At 43.5% G+C, this 12,658-nt stretch overlaps 1 protein-coding gene across 7 annotated transcripts in view; it reads right to left on the bottom strand.

Annotated features, from left to right (window-relative positions):
• Positions 1 to 12,658, bottom strand: part of LDLRAD4 (low density lipoprotein receptor class A domain containing 4) — a 347,099-nt gene that overhangs the window by 281,741 nt on the left and 52,700 nt on the right. For 5 of the 7 annotated variants that reach the window (XM_081148668.1, XM_081148666.1, XM_081148665.1 and 2 more), the window contains exon 2: positions 4,469 to 4,556. The gene's annotated coding sequence lies outside the window, so the exon portion shown is untranslated. Of the gene's footprint in view, positions 1 to 3,287; positions 3,546 to 4,468; positions 4,557 to 12,658 lie in introns of all 7 variants that reach the window. The other 2 variants (XM_081148671.1, XM_081148670.1) reach the window with 2 other exon arrangements.

The raw sequence follows: 12,658 nt of genomic DNA, 5'->3' as shown, positions 1-12,658 counted from the left end.
AGAGGTGATAAGTTTCTCTTCCCAGCCTCTGAAAGTGGTGTTCCTGCCTGCTGGCCTTCCCCTTTGCACTGCTGCTTTATCCCAACTCAAACACAGCACAGAGCATCCCTGACGCCCGTGCTGAGTTTCCATTCTTCGCAGGGCACGCTAACCTTAAAGTTGAACAATGAAGGAAAGCAGTGCGATGGAGCTCAGATCCGAGTCCCCTGATGCTGTGCAGACATGGGCGGGCAGGAGGGAGGGCCTGAATAAGGCCGGAGAACCCTTCTGGTTGGCTCTCAGAAGTCAAGCGGGACCCCAAAACTAGTAGGCCTAGGATGTGTCCCAGGACCCAACCCCACTGGGAACCTGGGCATCGCTTCCCTGAGGACAACCCGGAAGGCAGAGAGGCACTGACCTACAGCTGCCCAGCTTCTCGCACAGACGGGAAGTCTCGGTGCAGCCTCTGAACAATCTTAGCCCAACTGTGGGGCCGAGTTTGAATCCTCCTCCAAGTTAGGGAACCCCCAACACAATATGGTCATTTATAATGCAGCTCAGAATGTTTTTGTTTGATCGCATTTTCATGGTTCAATCTATTTTATTGTACACTACCGAGGATACATCCAGAGAAAATAAGCATTACTTTATTTACCAGTGTAGACATCAGGGACCTACACTCAAAGGTGATGTTTTTCCAGCACTACTGATCTTCTTTGATTTACCTTAAAAGTTTAAATTTAACGCAGATACAGGAAGTTCAGGTCAGGGATGCATTATCTATACCGAAGGTTATTTTTGAATTGCTGGAGCATCCCCCACAGGGACCACAGGTCGCACACTGAAAGACTTTCAAATGGCTCCCTGGCCCTCACCATCCACTTCAGATCCCTTAAGGACCTTGGGGAAAAACAAAAGAGAGGTGGGATTTTCCCACCTAAACCTTTCTTATCTGTGCTGAGTGCCAATCGGTTCTAAGTCTGAGATTTCGTTCTCTAATGAAGAGGACAGGAAATGGGGCCAAAGCTTGAATAATGATTTCTTCACCTACATCTAGCAGCTCTGTGCTCACCAGCACTCCACCAGACCTGGCTCTGGCAAGATGCCTCCTGAAATTCCTCAGCAAACCCCCTCAGTCCTGAAAGAGGGCAGAGATATCTGTGCCTCCAGTCTCTCTCTTCCTCTCATTCCGTCAGCACATGGTCCTTGGGTAAGAACTAGCATTTGGATGGAAAATAATAACTGACATTTTACTGAGTTCCTACTGTACATCAAATGCTGAATTACACATCTTCACAAGAATTCTGCGGAATAAATACTATCCCATTTAAAGATGAGAAAAGCTGAGACTCCAAGAGGGATAGGACTTGCCAGAGTAACAAAGTGAATGAAAATGGCAAGCACAGAATTTGAGCCATAGGCTGGGTTTCTAACTACACCTTACAAATGTGACATGGCAAAAAGGGCATCTGTCTTTGGATTTATCAAGGTCAACATTTTAAAATACATGTGATAACAATCTAAACATGAGGACCCAACTCCATTTTAAAACCAACTGCAAAAAAATCCATAGTTCAGTAAGACAGGCACATTCTGCAGTTAATGCAAAAATCCAGACTTCATTCAGCCTTCCCGGCCAAGCAGATGGAGGAGAGTGGTCATTCCACCTGTCCATCCTATCAACACTTAGGAACGTCTCATGGTCCAGCTGTGAGCTTTAAGATGCAGGATTTTACAAGTCACAGAGCAAATATAAATTCCAGGACAGTCCGCTCTAAGAACATACTTTAGAAGTGCGAAAGTTCTTAAAACACCTCAGAATCCAAGTATGAGCTTGAAAATGACCTGAGCCCTGGCCAGTGTTGCTCAGTGGTTAGAGTGTCAGGCTGTGCACCAAAGGATCTCGGGTTGAATTTCCAGTTAAGGGTACATGCCTGGGTTGCAGGTTTTCAGGTTCAATCCCCAGCCCCAGTCAGGGAGGGTGTTGGGAGATGACCAATCAATTTATCTCTCTCACATCTCTCTCTCTCTCTCCTGACCCCTCTCTTCCCCCCTTCCACTCTCTCTAAAAATCAATGAAAAAGATATCCTGGGGTGAAGATTAACAACAAAAAGAAGAAAAAAAATGACCTGAGAGGCACAAAGCGACTAGCAGTTCTGCAGACAGGGATCTGCTCTTTAACTGCTCTGATGTTCAGTAGGAGCAACATTGCTTTGTATTTAAAACCCACATACAGTAATGTAGCCAAGAAAAAGTTTTCCATTACCAATTTTGAAAGTTGCTTAAAATAGCTAACAGAAGGCAGTAGCCCCATATATGGGGGGAAATCAGGTACTTATGTAATTTGCAAGAATTATTTCTACTTTTGTTGAAATTTTGTAAATCAAGCTATACTGTCCTTAGGGGCATAGTCCAGTGGTGTATTCAGTTACTCAGTAAAATCCTACTTATAGACGGTTTTAGTTTTTGGTGGTAAAGTCAAAGACGACTGTATCTGAGATGATGAAAGAGAAACTTTCATCAGGCCCATACTCTCTTGGCCCTGTTAAAAATGAGTGGCGATTTCCACTTTAAATTGGTAGTGGGTGTGCCAAATCATGGAAGAAAAATAGCCCAGCTCATCAACACTCACCAAGTCAGGGAAGATAAGGGATTCTCAAACATCACGCTGTCCTATCAAGTAATAAAGAATCACACGAATGGGAAGTTCTTCATCAGTCACTAAACATCCGCGAGGCGCACAGCCTGAATGGTCCCTGTGAAAGCTTACCAGCCACCCTGTGAGAGCCCAGCAAATGGGCTCCAAGTCTTCAGATATCTGATAGTGAAATCCACTCAGGAAAGAAACACATGAACTGCACACGCTCAGCAATGCAGAGGAACTGCACCCAATACTGACTCGGAGTGTAGTTTGTTACGTGCTGTGTGCTTCTTAGCACCTACAATTTTAAGAAGATTCCAAACTGTGAAAACTCCATTTAAATTCAGGTTTCTGTGTTCCTCAACAAGGAAGCGCATTAAATCCCTCCTGATTCTCAGATTGCCTCATCTACTTCCAACAGCAATCACAAATTAAAAGGCTAAATGAGCCTCCAGGAGTGATCTTAATTCATTTTATTAGAAAAATGTTCTAGTGAACTTCTATGTACCAGGAAGTCCAGAAAGTGTTTTAGGCCCTAGAATAAAAGAAGTGTGCATGGGGGGGGAGGGGGCATTCTTGATCTTACAAAGCTTACATTCTAGTAAGAGATTTAGCATAAACGATGAGTTACACCTGGCAAATTAAAAATTTAGGAAAAAGTTGTACCTTATATTTTATAGACTTCCTTACTTTCCTGAAGACTCTCATATATTTCTTCATTTGATGCTCCCCACAGCCTGGTAATTGGGCGGAACGGGAATCACTAACATCACTTGACAAAAACAGAGGCAGAGATGTGAAGAGGCATGCCTCAGGTGAAAAGCTGGCGGTGGGCAGGCTGAGAAGCCAGGATGCTCATGGCACCCTCCTGGCACCTTCACTGACTGTCCCCCACTGGGGCTGGCTCTGATTCAGGCTTTGAGTCTGAGGATATCCAAAGATACCAAAACACATCTGGGTTACCTAAGCTTCTACTTTCAGAAACCCCAACGCCCGGCCACTTATACCCAACCCTTCAAAAAGAAACACACAGGTGCACAGACATAAAACCAAATGCAGCATATTAGGAGGTCAACCCCCACTTCACTGTACAGACCACGTGTACTACCGATACAAAGAAAAACCTGCTCACTTGATGTCACGATAGCTGAGAGAGAGAAAGAAACTGACATTTATTTAGTGTGTGCTATATGCCAAGCGCTGTATTAAGCAGGGTGGCTCATTTATTCCTCATGGCAACCACATTATTGCCCCCATTTTAAGAAGTAAGAAACCAAGCAAAAGAAAGAATTAGTAATGAAAAATAAAGAATCTCATGCATCTGGGCATTAAAACAGCAAAACAGTAAAATTATTTTTCTTTAAGTATTTTAGTAAATCTAGAAATATTTATTTTATATATATTCACAGACCACTGTGAATATACTTGTGTATTAAACAAAAATGTCATATTTAATCTGATATCATGCAACTTTCATCCTAGCAGTAAAAACTAAATTAGTGGTTTTTACACCTAGAAGTCGGTACAACTTTCTTGAGAACACCATCTCAATGGTTAATACTGTGACAAGTTCTGTGTCACAAACATTATCAAAAAAAAAGAGCCTTGCCCTGGCCGGTGTGGTTCAGTTGGTTGAGCGTTGTCCCATGCACTAAGCAGTCACCAGTTCAATTCCTGATCAGGGCACATGCCCGGGTTGCAAGTTTGATCCCCAGTAGGGGGCATGCAAGAGGCAGCCAATCAATGGTTCTCTCATCGATGTTTCTCTCTCTCCCTCTCCTTTCCTCTCACTCTAAAAATCAATTTTAAAAAAAGTACTTAAAAAAAAGGTCTTAAGTTCTACTCACCTTTTAAGCTGTATGAAAACTGATGTCAGTTCTTGAAATGGTCTTATAAGAGACAGCAGTTGATGTTACAAATGTAGAGCTTGAACTGCTAAAAGGAAAAATAAAGAATTTCAGTGAACCTTTACTTGGTTTCACTTAGTATACCATCCCCTTCCCCAAGTTCCAAAAAATATTTGAGGACTGTCACAATTACAAGCACAAATACAAAAATGAATAAAATAAGAATATAAAAATAAGCATCAAATAATAAAGAAAAGGAAGGGGGAATTTGAGTAAAAAATCTGGGGTAAGGGATGTGACTGAACTAAGGACAAAATCTCCCTGTCAGCTCTCTAGCAGCCACAGGGGCACCGAGTTCTCATCTTCCAGTCAAAGGATCCACACTTGTTCCTCCAAACACACAGGCCTTCTCTTAATGAGGGGCCACAAACAAATAATGGACAATGTTTTTACTGCATTTGGGTTTTGTCTTTTTTTAATCATAAACATGGTAAGTATGGCTGTAAAAAGACCATTTTCTTTCTTAACAATCGAAATTATCTTGTAACCACACAGATCCACCAATCCTTAACTGTAAAGGGAGGCAGGCCCGGCAGCTCCTTTTTCCTCCCATGAAATACATGTTTCATTTTGCGGGAGCAACACCGACCCCTGCTTAGTGAAGACCTGGCTAGGGTGATAACATCCGCGATTCTGTCTACAAGGCTGTCTTCACACCTGCCCTCTACTCTGTTGGTAGAACATCCTCCACTTAGTGCTCCAGGCTCTGTCCACTTCCAGGTCACACAATCTGTCACCAGCACCCCCATCCCAGCTTGATGAGTATACTCTGTGTGCATTAAGCCATTCCAGGTCACATCAGGTGACCACCTTGCACCTTACAAAGCAGTTTCAGGTAAACGCGGTCAGCTCTACCTCAGATGCCACAAGCACCTCTCGGCCCCCAGCCTGCCACTGTGTAGGATTACACTCCTGTCCAAGGTTGAATAAGCCACCATCTGTCTAGTTCGAGTGCTGCAGTGTACTCTCCAGGAGACTTGTCCCTCAAAGCGTGTTCCTGCCATATGTCACTCCTGAGTGATCAGCCAATGCTAAGACATCCGGATAAAATAAAAAAACATGACTGAGTCTAGCCAGCGGATACTGTGAGATTCCTGTGGAGATCCACCCCGAACACATGAGCCGCACACCTCACTATTTTTATGTAACTTCTTCCTATCAACATTGTGAACCTACAGACATTACTTTCTCCTCCTGTTTTCTAACTACTGAGAGACGAAAACAATCTACTTCTGATTTTCCAGATGACAGATTTTATTCCTCAACTGGGAGTGCACTCTCATCAGTCTTCCTAGGATTTAAATGCTCAGATTTCTTGGGAACACAAGGCAGGGGAATAATCAGAAATGTACTGTGGTGGGCAGAATTCTAAGGTGACCCCCGACAGGTCACACCTTTGTGTAATCCCCCCCCACCTGAATGCAGGCAGAATCTGTGACTTGCTCCTAACCAACAGAATATGGCAAAAGGAATGGGATGCCACTCCCTTGGTCAGTTACTCTATATAAGACTCCAATTCAGCAGACTAGAGAGTGAGAGACTCACTTTCTGGCTCTGAAGAAGTGAGCTGCCATGTCATGACAGGGCTTGTGAGGGAGCCACATAGCAAGGAACTACAGGGGCCTCTAAGATCTAAGAGCAAGTCCCCAGCTGACAGCCTGCAAGAAAACAGGGACATCAGTCCTACAGCTACAAGGAAATGAATTCTGCTAACAACTTGAATGAGCTTAGAAGTGGATTCTTCCCCATTCACACCTCCGGATGAGAACACAGCTGGGCCACCACCTTGACTGCAGCCTTCTGAGATCCTGAGCTGAGGACCAGCTAAGCCATGCCCAGACTCCCAACCCATGGAAACTATGAGATAATATATGGGTGTTGGTTTAAGCTATAAATGTATAATAATTTGCTGTACAGCAATAGAAAATTAATTTAATTTAGTAATTAATTAAATATGAGGATATAACATATATATGTACCAAATGCATACATAATTGTACATCAGAACAGCCCTCCCTACCTGCCTCATCCATCCATAAGTGAAATTTCATTTATTCTACTTGACTATGAGCAACTTGTGGGCAAGAACCACATCACCATCTCCCTGGCATCGCCAAGATTTTGCAGAGTATATGTGGTACATGGGATGTCCTTAACATTTTTTTAAAATAAGCCAAATTTAAAGAGTTATGATTTGTCAATCTCTAGTTACTGCAATAAGGCCAAAGCCATGGAATTCATACAAGCCTTCAGGGTAGAGCTTAGGACCTCAAAATTAATTTCAAAATAGGTAGAAGACACTTAGCCTCATGCTCTACTTCAAATAATGAATACACAATTTTCAGTCCTGGTTATTTCATTTTACCTGTGCTTAGAAATGTTGCTCAGTAGTTTTTTTGCCAAAAATTGTTGCCACCTCTCTGGCATTCAGCTGTCTAACAGCTGAAGGTTAAAAAACAAAAAAGTCCCTTAGAAATTTTTCAAAGTAAGAATTTGTGACACGTTCTTAATTTTCCATTCGTATCAGTAATTCATTCCAAATCAAAATGGAAAAATCTGTACAGGTCAGATCACCTGGTTCTAATTCTAAAACAAACGTTAATCTCACTTCCTGACAACTTATTCCAAAAGTTCTTGTAAGATTTTTTTTATTTTTAAATGGATGATTTTTAATTCTTTTAAGCAAGATTTTATTTCATCTCTGTTTAAAGTTGGATGCATATATTGTTTCTGTTATCCTTAAGAGATAAAGTATTGTTTTTTATTACAATGAAGATTGTGGCTAAAATTGTGTTTATTTTAGATTTTGAAAGACCTGGTTTACTAAAAGGGAGAGTTTTAAATATTTAAATCAGTTAAATTACTTCAGAGTACAAAAATAAAAGCTTCATTCATTACAGAAACCTATCGTGCTCTCCTGAAACCTAGATTCAGAATCTTATTTTATATTCCCACTCCCTCATAAATCACTCAGTAAACCTGAACATTATCTCCAAGGTTTATCCATCCCCTGGTGCTCAGTCTCGCAGGCAGCAGTTCTCATACTCAAGCCAAGAAAAACTAAAAACACCAGTTCCATGACATATGAGGCAGAGAATTTCAATAAACTCACCTCTTCTTCTCAGCATAACTTTAACTCTCTTGGGCCCATCTTTCCTTGTGAAAATAGCCAATGACCCACAGCAGGGAACTGGAGCAGGGAACTGAGACCCCTCCCCATGTAGATAAAGAAATAAGCCCAGAAGACAGACCCTACCCAGTTCCCTTCACCCTCAGTTCCAGAAAGTGCATGCCTTTTCCATAACCTCACAAAACACAGCTCGACACAAAGTCCAGTGCTTCAAAGAAAGAAGACTGAGTGTTAATGTTATGGCCCCACAAACGAAATTAAGCCTTCAGAAGAACTGTTCACTTGAGAGAAAGACACTGAAGAAAATTAATAAGCACAGGAGATGCTGGCAGAGTTCCTCTTATACATACCACACCCTGCTGCTCGAAGCATTTGAGGAATCTACACATGGCTTTCCAAAGTGATAAAGTATGGATGGCCCTGTGGGCAATCTCACTAACCCCACGCCATGTTCCTCAATGTCACGTTCCTGACACATTTCCAGCAGTTCACACAGCACTGTAGGTTCAGTGGCTGCAGTTTGGGAACCATGAGCTGGTGACAGGCAGGGCAAGAAGAGGCAGAGTGCAGGTATTCCTGAAAAGGAACACTCAGCAAGGACCTCCCTTCCACCAAGACGGGGGTATGTGAGTGGCAGAAACTGAAAAATCACAAAGGAAGTGAGGCACATTTATTCTTAATCTTCGGAACACTCTCACTTTCTCTTTAAGGTAAAGGAAGACATTTGTTCCGCGCAAAGGTTAAGAGAGACACCTGGCCTCACGCTTCCTTCCTTTCTCTGAAACAGGACTGGCTCCAGCTGGTAGCTGGTGCCTGTGAAGTCGAGCCATTTAAAACACAACAAGAGACGGGAGGAGAGAGGAGAGAGCCACTTCATGGAAATTTACACTGGGACAGGGAAAAACACCAATGTAGGTAATGGACTTAATGTTATAGAAAGAGGTTAAGGAAAATAGAAAACAGAGGTCTCCTTCTGGAACCATTTTTTGCTTTACGACGTATTTCAGAAATGTTGAGGTGTTCCTTAAGAATGGACCCAGCTGCAGTAACATACATGCATGGATTTTTCTATCAGGTACATTTTCAAGACACGAAATGCATGTGTGGCCTGGCCGGACGTGGTTCAGTGGTTGAGCGTCGACCTAGGATCCAGGAGATCAGGGTTCGATTCCTGGTCAGGGCACATGCTTGGGTTGTGGGCTCAATCCCCAGCAGGGGGCATCCAGGAGGCAGCCAATCAATGACTCTCATCATTGATGTTTCTATCTCTCTCTCTCCCTCTCCTTTCCTCTCTCTGAAATCAATGAAGACATATAAAATAAAATTAAAAATTAAAAAAAAATGCATGTGTGCATTCATTCAACCCATAAATGCCACAATTTTTGTTATGATATCTTACTCTCGTGGAGCTGAATTGTTTCAGAGTAAACTAATGCCAAGAAATACTAACCACAGGTGTGTCTTTGTGGCCCAAGTACTCAGCCAAGGTCCTGCTTTCTCACCAGCTGAGACTGGCCTCAGGGGCCCACAGGAAGCACTGCCGGCAGCCTCCCTGCAGAGCCCAGGATGAGATGCAAACCACCAGCACAGGAGTGGCCACATGCAGGGTCCAGCCATCAGACCACAACCAAGGGCTTGACAAGGACTTAACAAAGCATCAGAAACCATTTCATTGGTGCCTTTCAAAAATCAAGGAATACACACAAAGAGGGTGGCTTTGGGCAACTCCCAACAGACACAAAGCCAGCCAGGAGGAAGGAGAGGGATCCCGAAGCCAGGCGTCGTCTGTCGGCTGTCTGGCTTACTTTTAGCAGTTTTCTGTTCCTAAAATAGAAAGGAAGGACCTCTTCAAAGTAGATGCATTCTGTTTCCTGGGAAAAATGAGGCATGGTGACGGCCACATCCAAAAATCATCTCTTCTTGGAGCACAGAGAACCGGTCATGGGCCTTTCCTGGAGTACAACTGAAGTGATCGGCCTCTTCAAAGGCTTAGTCCCCAAAAGCCCCTTGGGGGGGACGCATCTAATAATAGATGAAGGCAGTCCAGAGAGATGGACTCCCACACACCTTCACTCGGCCTGCGCAGGACAGAAACGGCCTCCAAGGTCTGAGCTGACAAGACAGACGGCGGGGGCGGCCGACAGACTTGGACAGAAAAATCCCCATGCCAGGCCCTTCGTGCCTGGTCTCACTATTCAACCAAGAAACTCTTTCAGTCAAAGCAAAAACAGTCCATCTGCCTAAAGCTAAATAACAGGCAGGTTTCCTTGTCCTGCTTGCTGGTGTGCCCTGAGTTCTTCAGGCTGCAAGTACGAAGTTCCATCTCCTAAGCTTAATAAAGGCCAGAACCATCTATGAGGAAACTAGGACAAGCCCTCAAAGCAAATATTTCATAGCATAAGGGGGGAGAGACAGTTTTTAACAAAGCTAGAAAGAGCACGTTAAGGAAATAACAAAAAAGGGGATGATTTCTTTTAAGTGATATTCAAGTCCAACAGTGAATAGTTTCCTAGTTATTTCCAAACTCAACGGAAAAAAGACAAGACTGACACCTCCACAAAAGATCACAAAGTACTTAAAAAGGGTGAAAAACTTGACAATTATTTAAAGACATTAAGATCCTTTTTTGCTCCTTAAGCAAGCAATACTGTCTCATTTCCCAGGCACTGTGGAAGGAGTTCTCAGGGTCGAATTATTCTCCTTAAGAAAGCATACCAGCACACATCCAAATGGATGTGGAACATCTATGTTACCATATCTGCTATGAGCCAAAACGGGAATCAAATACCCAGTCACTGTGGCGGGAAGTCAATGAGCACATCGCCTGGGCCACTGTGAAAGGTAGAGCCAGAGACATAGCCTGCCCTGGGCTCAAATCCAGATCCACCACTTACTGCCTACATGACCCCGGGCAAATCACATCAACTCTGAACTCAGCAGCTAACAAATGAAAATAAGGTGATCTACCTTGCAGGTCATGGCAGAGAATAAGAGGGACAAATAGGGGCCTTAGTATTTTACTGCAAATACAGTCAAATGGTATAAAGAGAAGCATTGCTTCCCATCAGAGAAAAGTGACTGCTCATACATTTGACTCATTCCAGAAGTATCTACTCCCAAAAGTTCTCCTGGGTTACCTCACCCTCTACGCTACTCACTCAGTTTCCAAAGTGTTCCTTGGGTTTTCTGCACATTCCCAGGTCTCCCTCAGGAGAACACCAACCCTCATGCACAGATCTCATATTTTCTGAAGACAGGTCTCATATTTTCTAGGTTTGTATACAATCTATTCCCTCTTTGCACCCCCAACCACGTGTCTCCACATCTGGCATTCCCCAGAATAGCAGCCTCAGGGGAAGACTCGAGGCAAATGCCTACCTTTCACATCTTACAAGCTCTCACACTCAGAACAGCAGCTCAAGTCCTGTCCCGTTGTGTGAGGAAGAAATCAAGGAGTTCAGAGGTGAAGGGTCTTGACCTAGTCACACAGGTGTGTCCACTTCTGGGAGGCACAGATGTGGGCCTCTTAGCTTCCCCACTAAGAAACTTGCTCTGCCATTGGCATCCGCTTATCACAGCGCCCACCTTGTAAGACAGAGCATTTGCAGTATAAATTGCTACCACACAGCACTGGGCCTTGGGCCTCAACATGCCCATCAAAAAGCAAGGCAGGCCCAGCCAGGTGTGCCTCAGCGGTTGAGCATCAACCTAGGATCCAGGAGATTGCAGTTCAATTCCCAGTCAGGGCACATGCCCAGGTTGTGGGCTCAATCCCCAGTCGGGGATGTGCAGGAGGCAGCTGATCAATGACTCTCTCTCATTATTGATGTTTCTATCTTTCTCTCTCCCTTTCCCTTCCTTTATCTGAAATAAAGATAAATTAAAAAAAAAAAAAGGCAAGGCAGGCTTGCTCTAAGAAACAGCTCCACACATCTAGGATTCTGAGCTCTAGAGCAGTGTTCTGTTCTCTGCTCTTTTTGACCTCCTGTTTGGACACCTAGTTAGTTATGACGAGAAGAAATCAAACAGATAAAGATACTCAGGCATCTTGATCATTCATTTCTAGGTAACAACAGTAATAATAACAAAAAAGCTAATTTTCATGTAATATTTGCTCAGTACCCAGCCTGGCACCTGATGTATGTTATCTCATTTGACCATCACGGCAACCTTGTATGGATGTTATGAGTATCCTCAGGTGACAGGTGAGAAAACCAGAGGGAGGGAGTTTAGGTAACTTGTCTAGGTCACACAGCTATTAAGAGACAAAGCTAGGATACGAACCCTAATCCATCCCACAAGCTGAGCCACACAGCAATCATAAACAAATGGTTATGATACGAAATAAAGAATAGCCAAGGTATCAAAAAATGAAAATGCTTTGTTCTTGGGAACTCCTTTCCATTCCTTTGAAAATTTTTGTCATAACATTATCTTCAAATCCAGATTGTATTATTCCATTTGGAAACAGCAGCAAGTCATTCACCAATAAGCAGATTTCTTTCACACCTTGTGGTCTTTTCCTTTCCTTTGTTTTTTTTTGTTAATCCTCGCTGGAGGATATTTTTCCCATTGATTTTTTTTTTTTTTTTTTTTGAGAGAGTGGAAGGAGGAGAGAGAGAGAGGGAAAGAGAAACATCAATGTGAAAGAGACACTTTGATTGGCTGCCTCTCCCACACCTTTGGACTGGGGCCAGAATCGAACCTGCAACCCAGGTACGTGCCCTTGGCTGGAAATCGAACCCATGACCCTTCGGTGCACAGCCTGACGCTCTAACCACTGAGCCACTCCAGCCAGGGTATCCTTTTGGTCTCTTCCATGAACACTCCACAAGCACACAAGCAGAGATGAACGTGGATGCTGTGGAGCCACACTGGCAGATCAGAGTCCTGACCACCTAAGACTGGTACAGTGGGAGGCCACAGCCAGGACTTCTCAGGAGCCACAGCAGACTCACTCTCAGGATGGTGAAGACCCATTATGTCCCAAGTTTTCTAGC

The sequence above is a fragment of the Miniopterus schreibersii genome (genome assembly GCF_964146895.1).
Source record: "Miniopterus schreibersii genome assembly, chromosome: 10".
Classification (NCBI taxonomy): domain Eukaryota; kingdom Metazoa; phylum Chordata; class Mammalia; order Chiroptera; family Miniopteridae; genus Miniopterus; species Miniopterus schreibersii.
The sequence above is the reverse complement of the archived record's forward strand: the minus strand, read 5'-3'. Positions and strand labels throughout refer to the sequence as shown.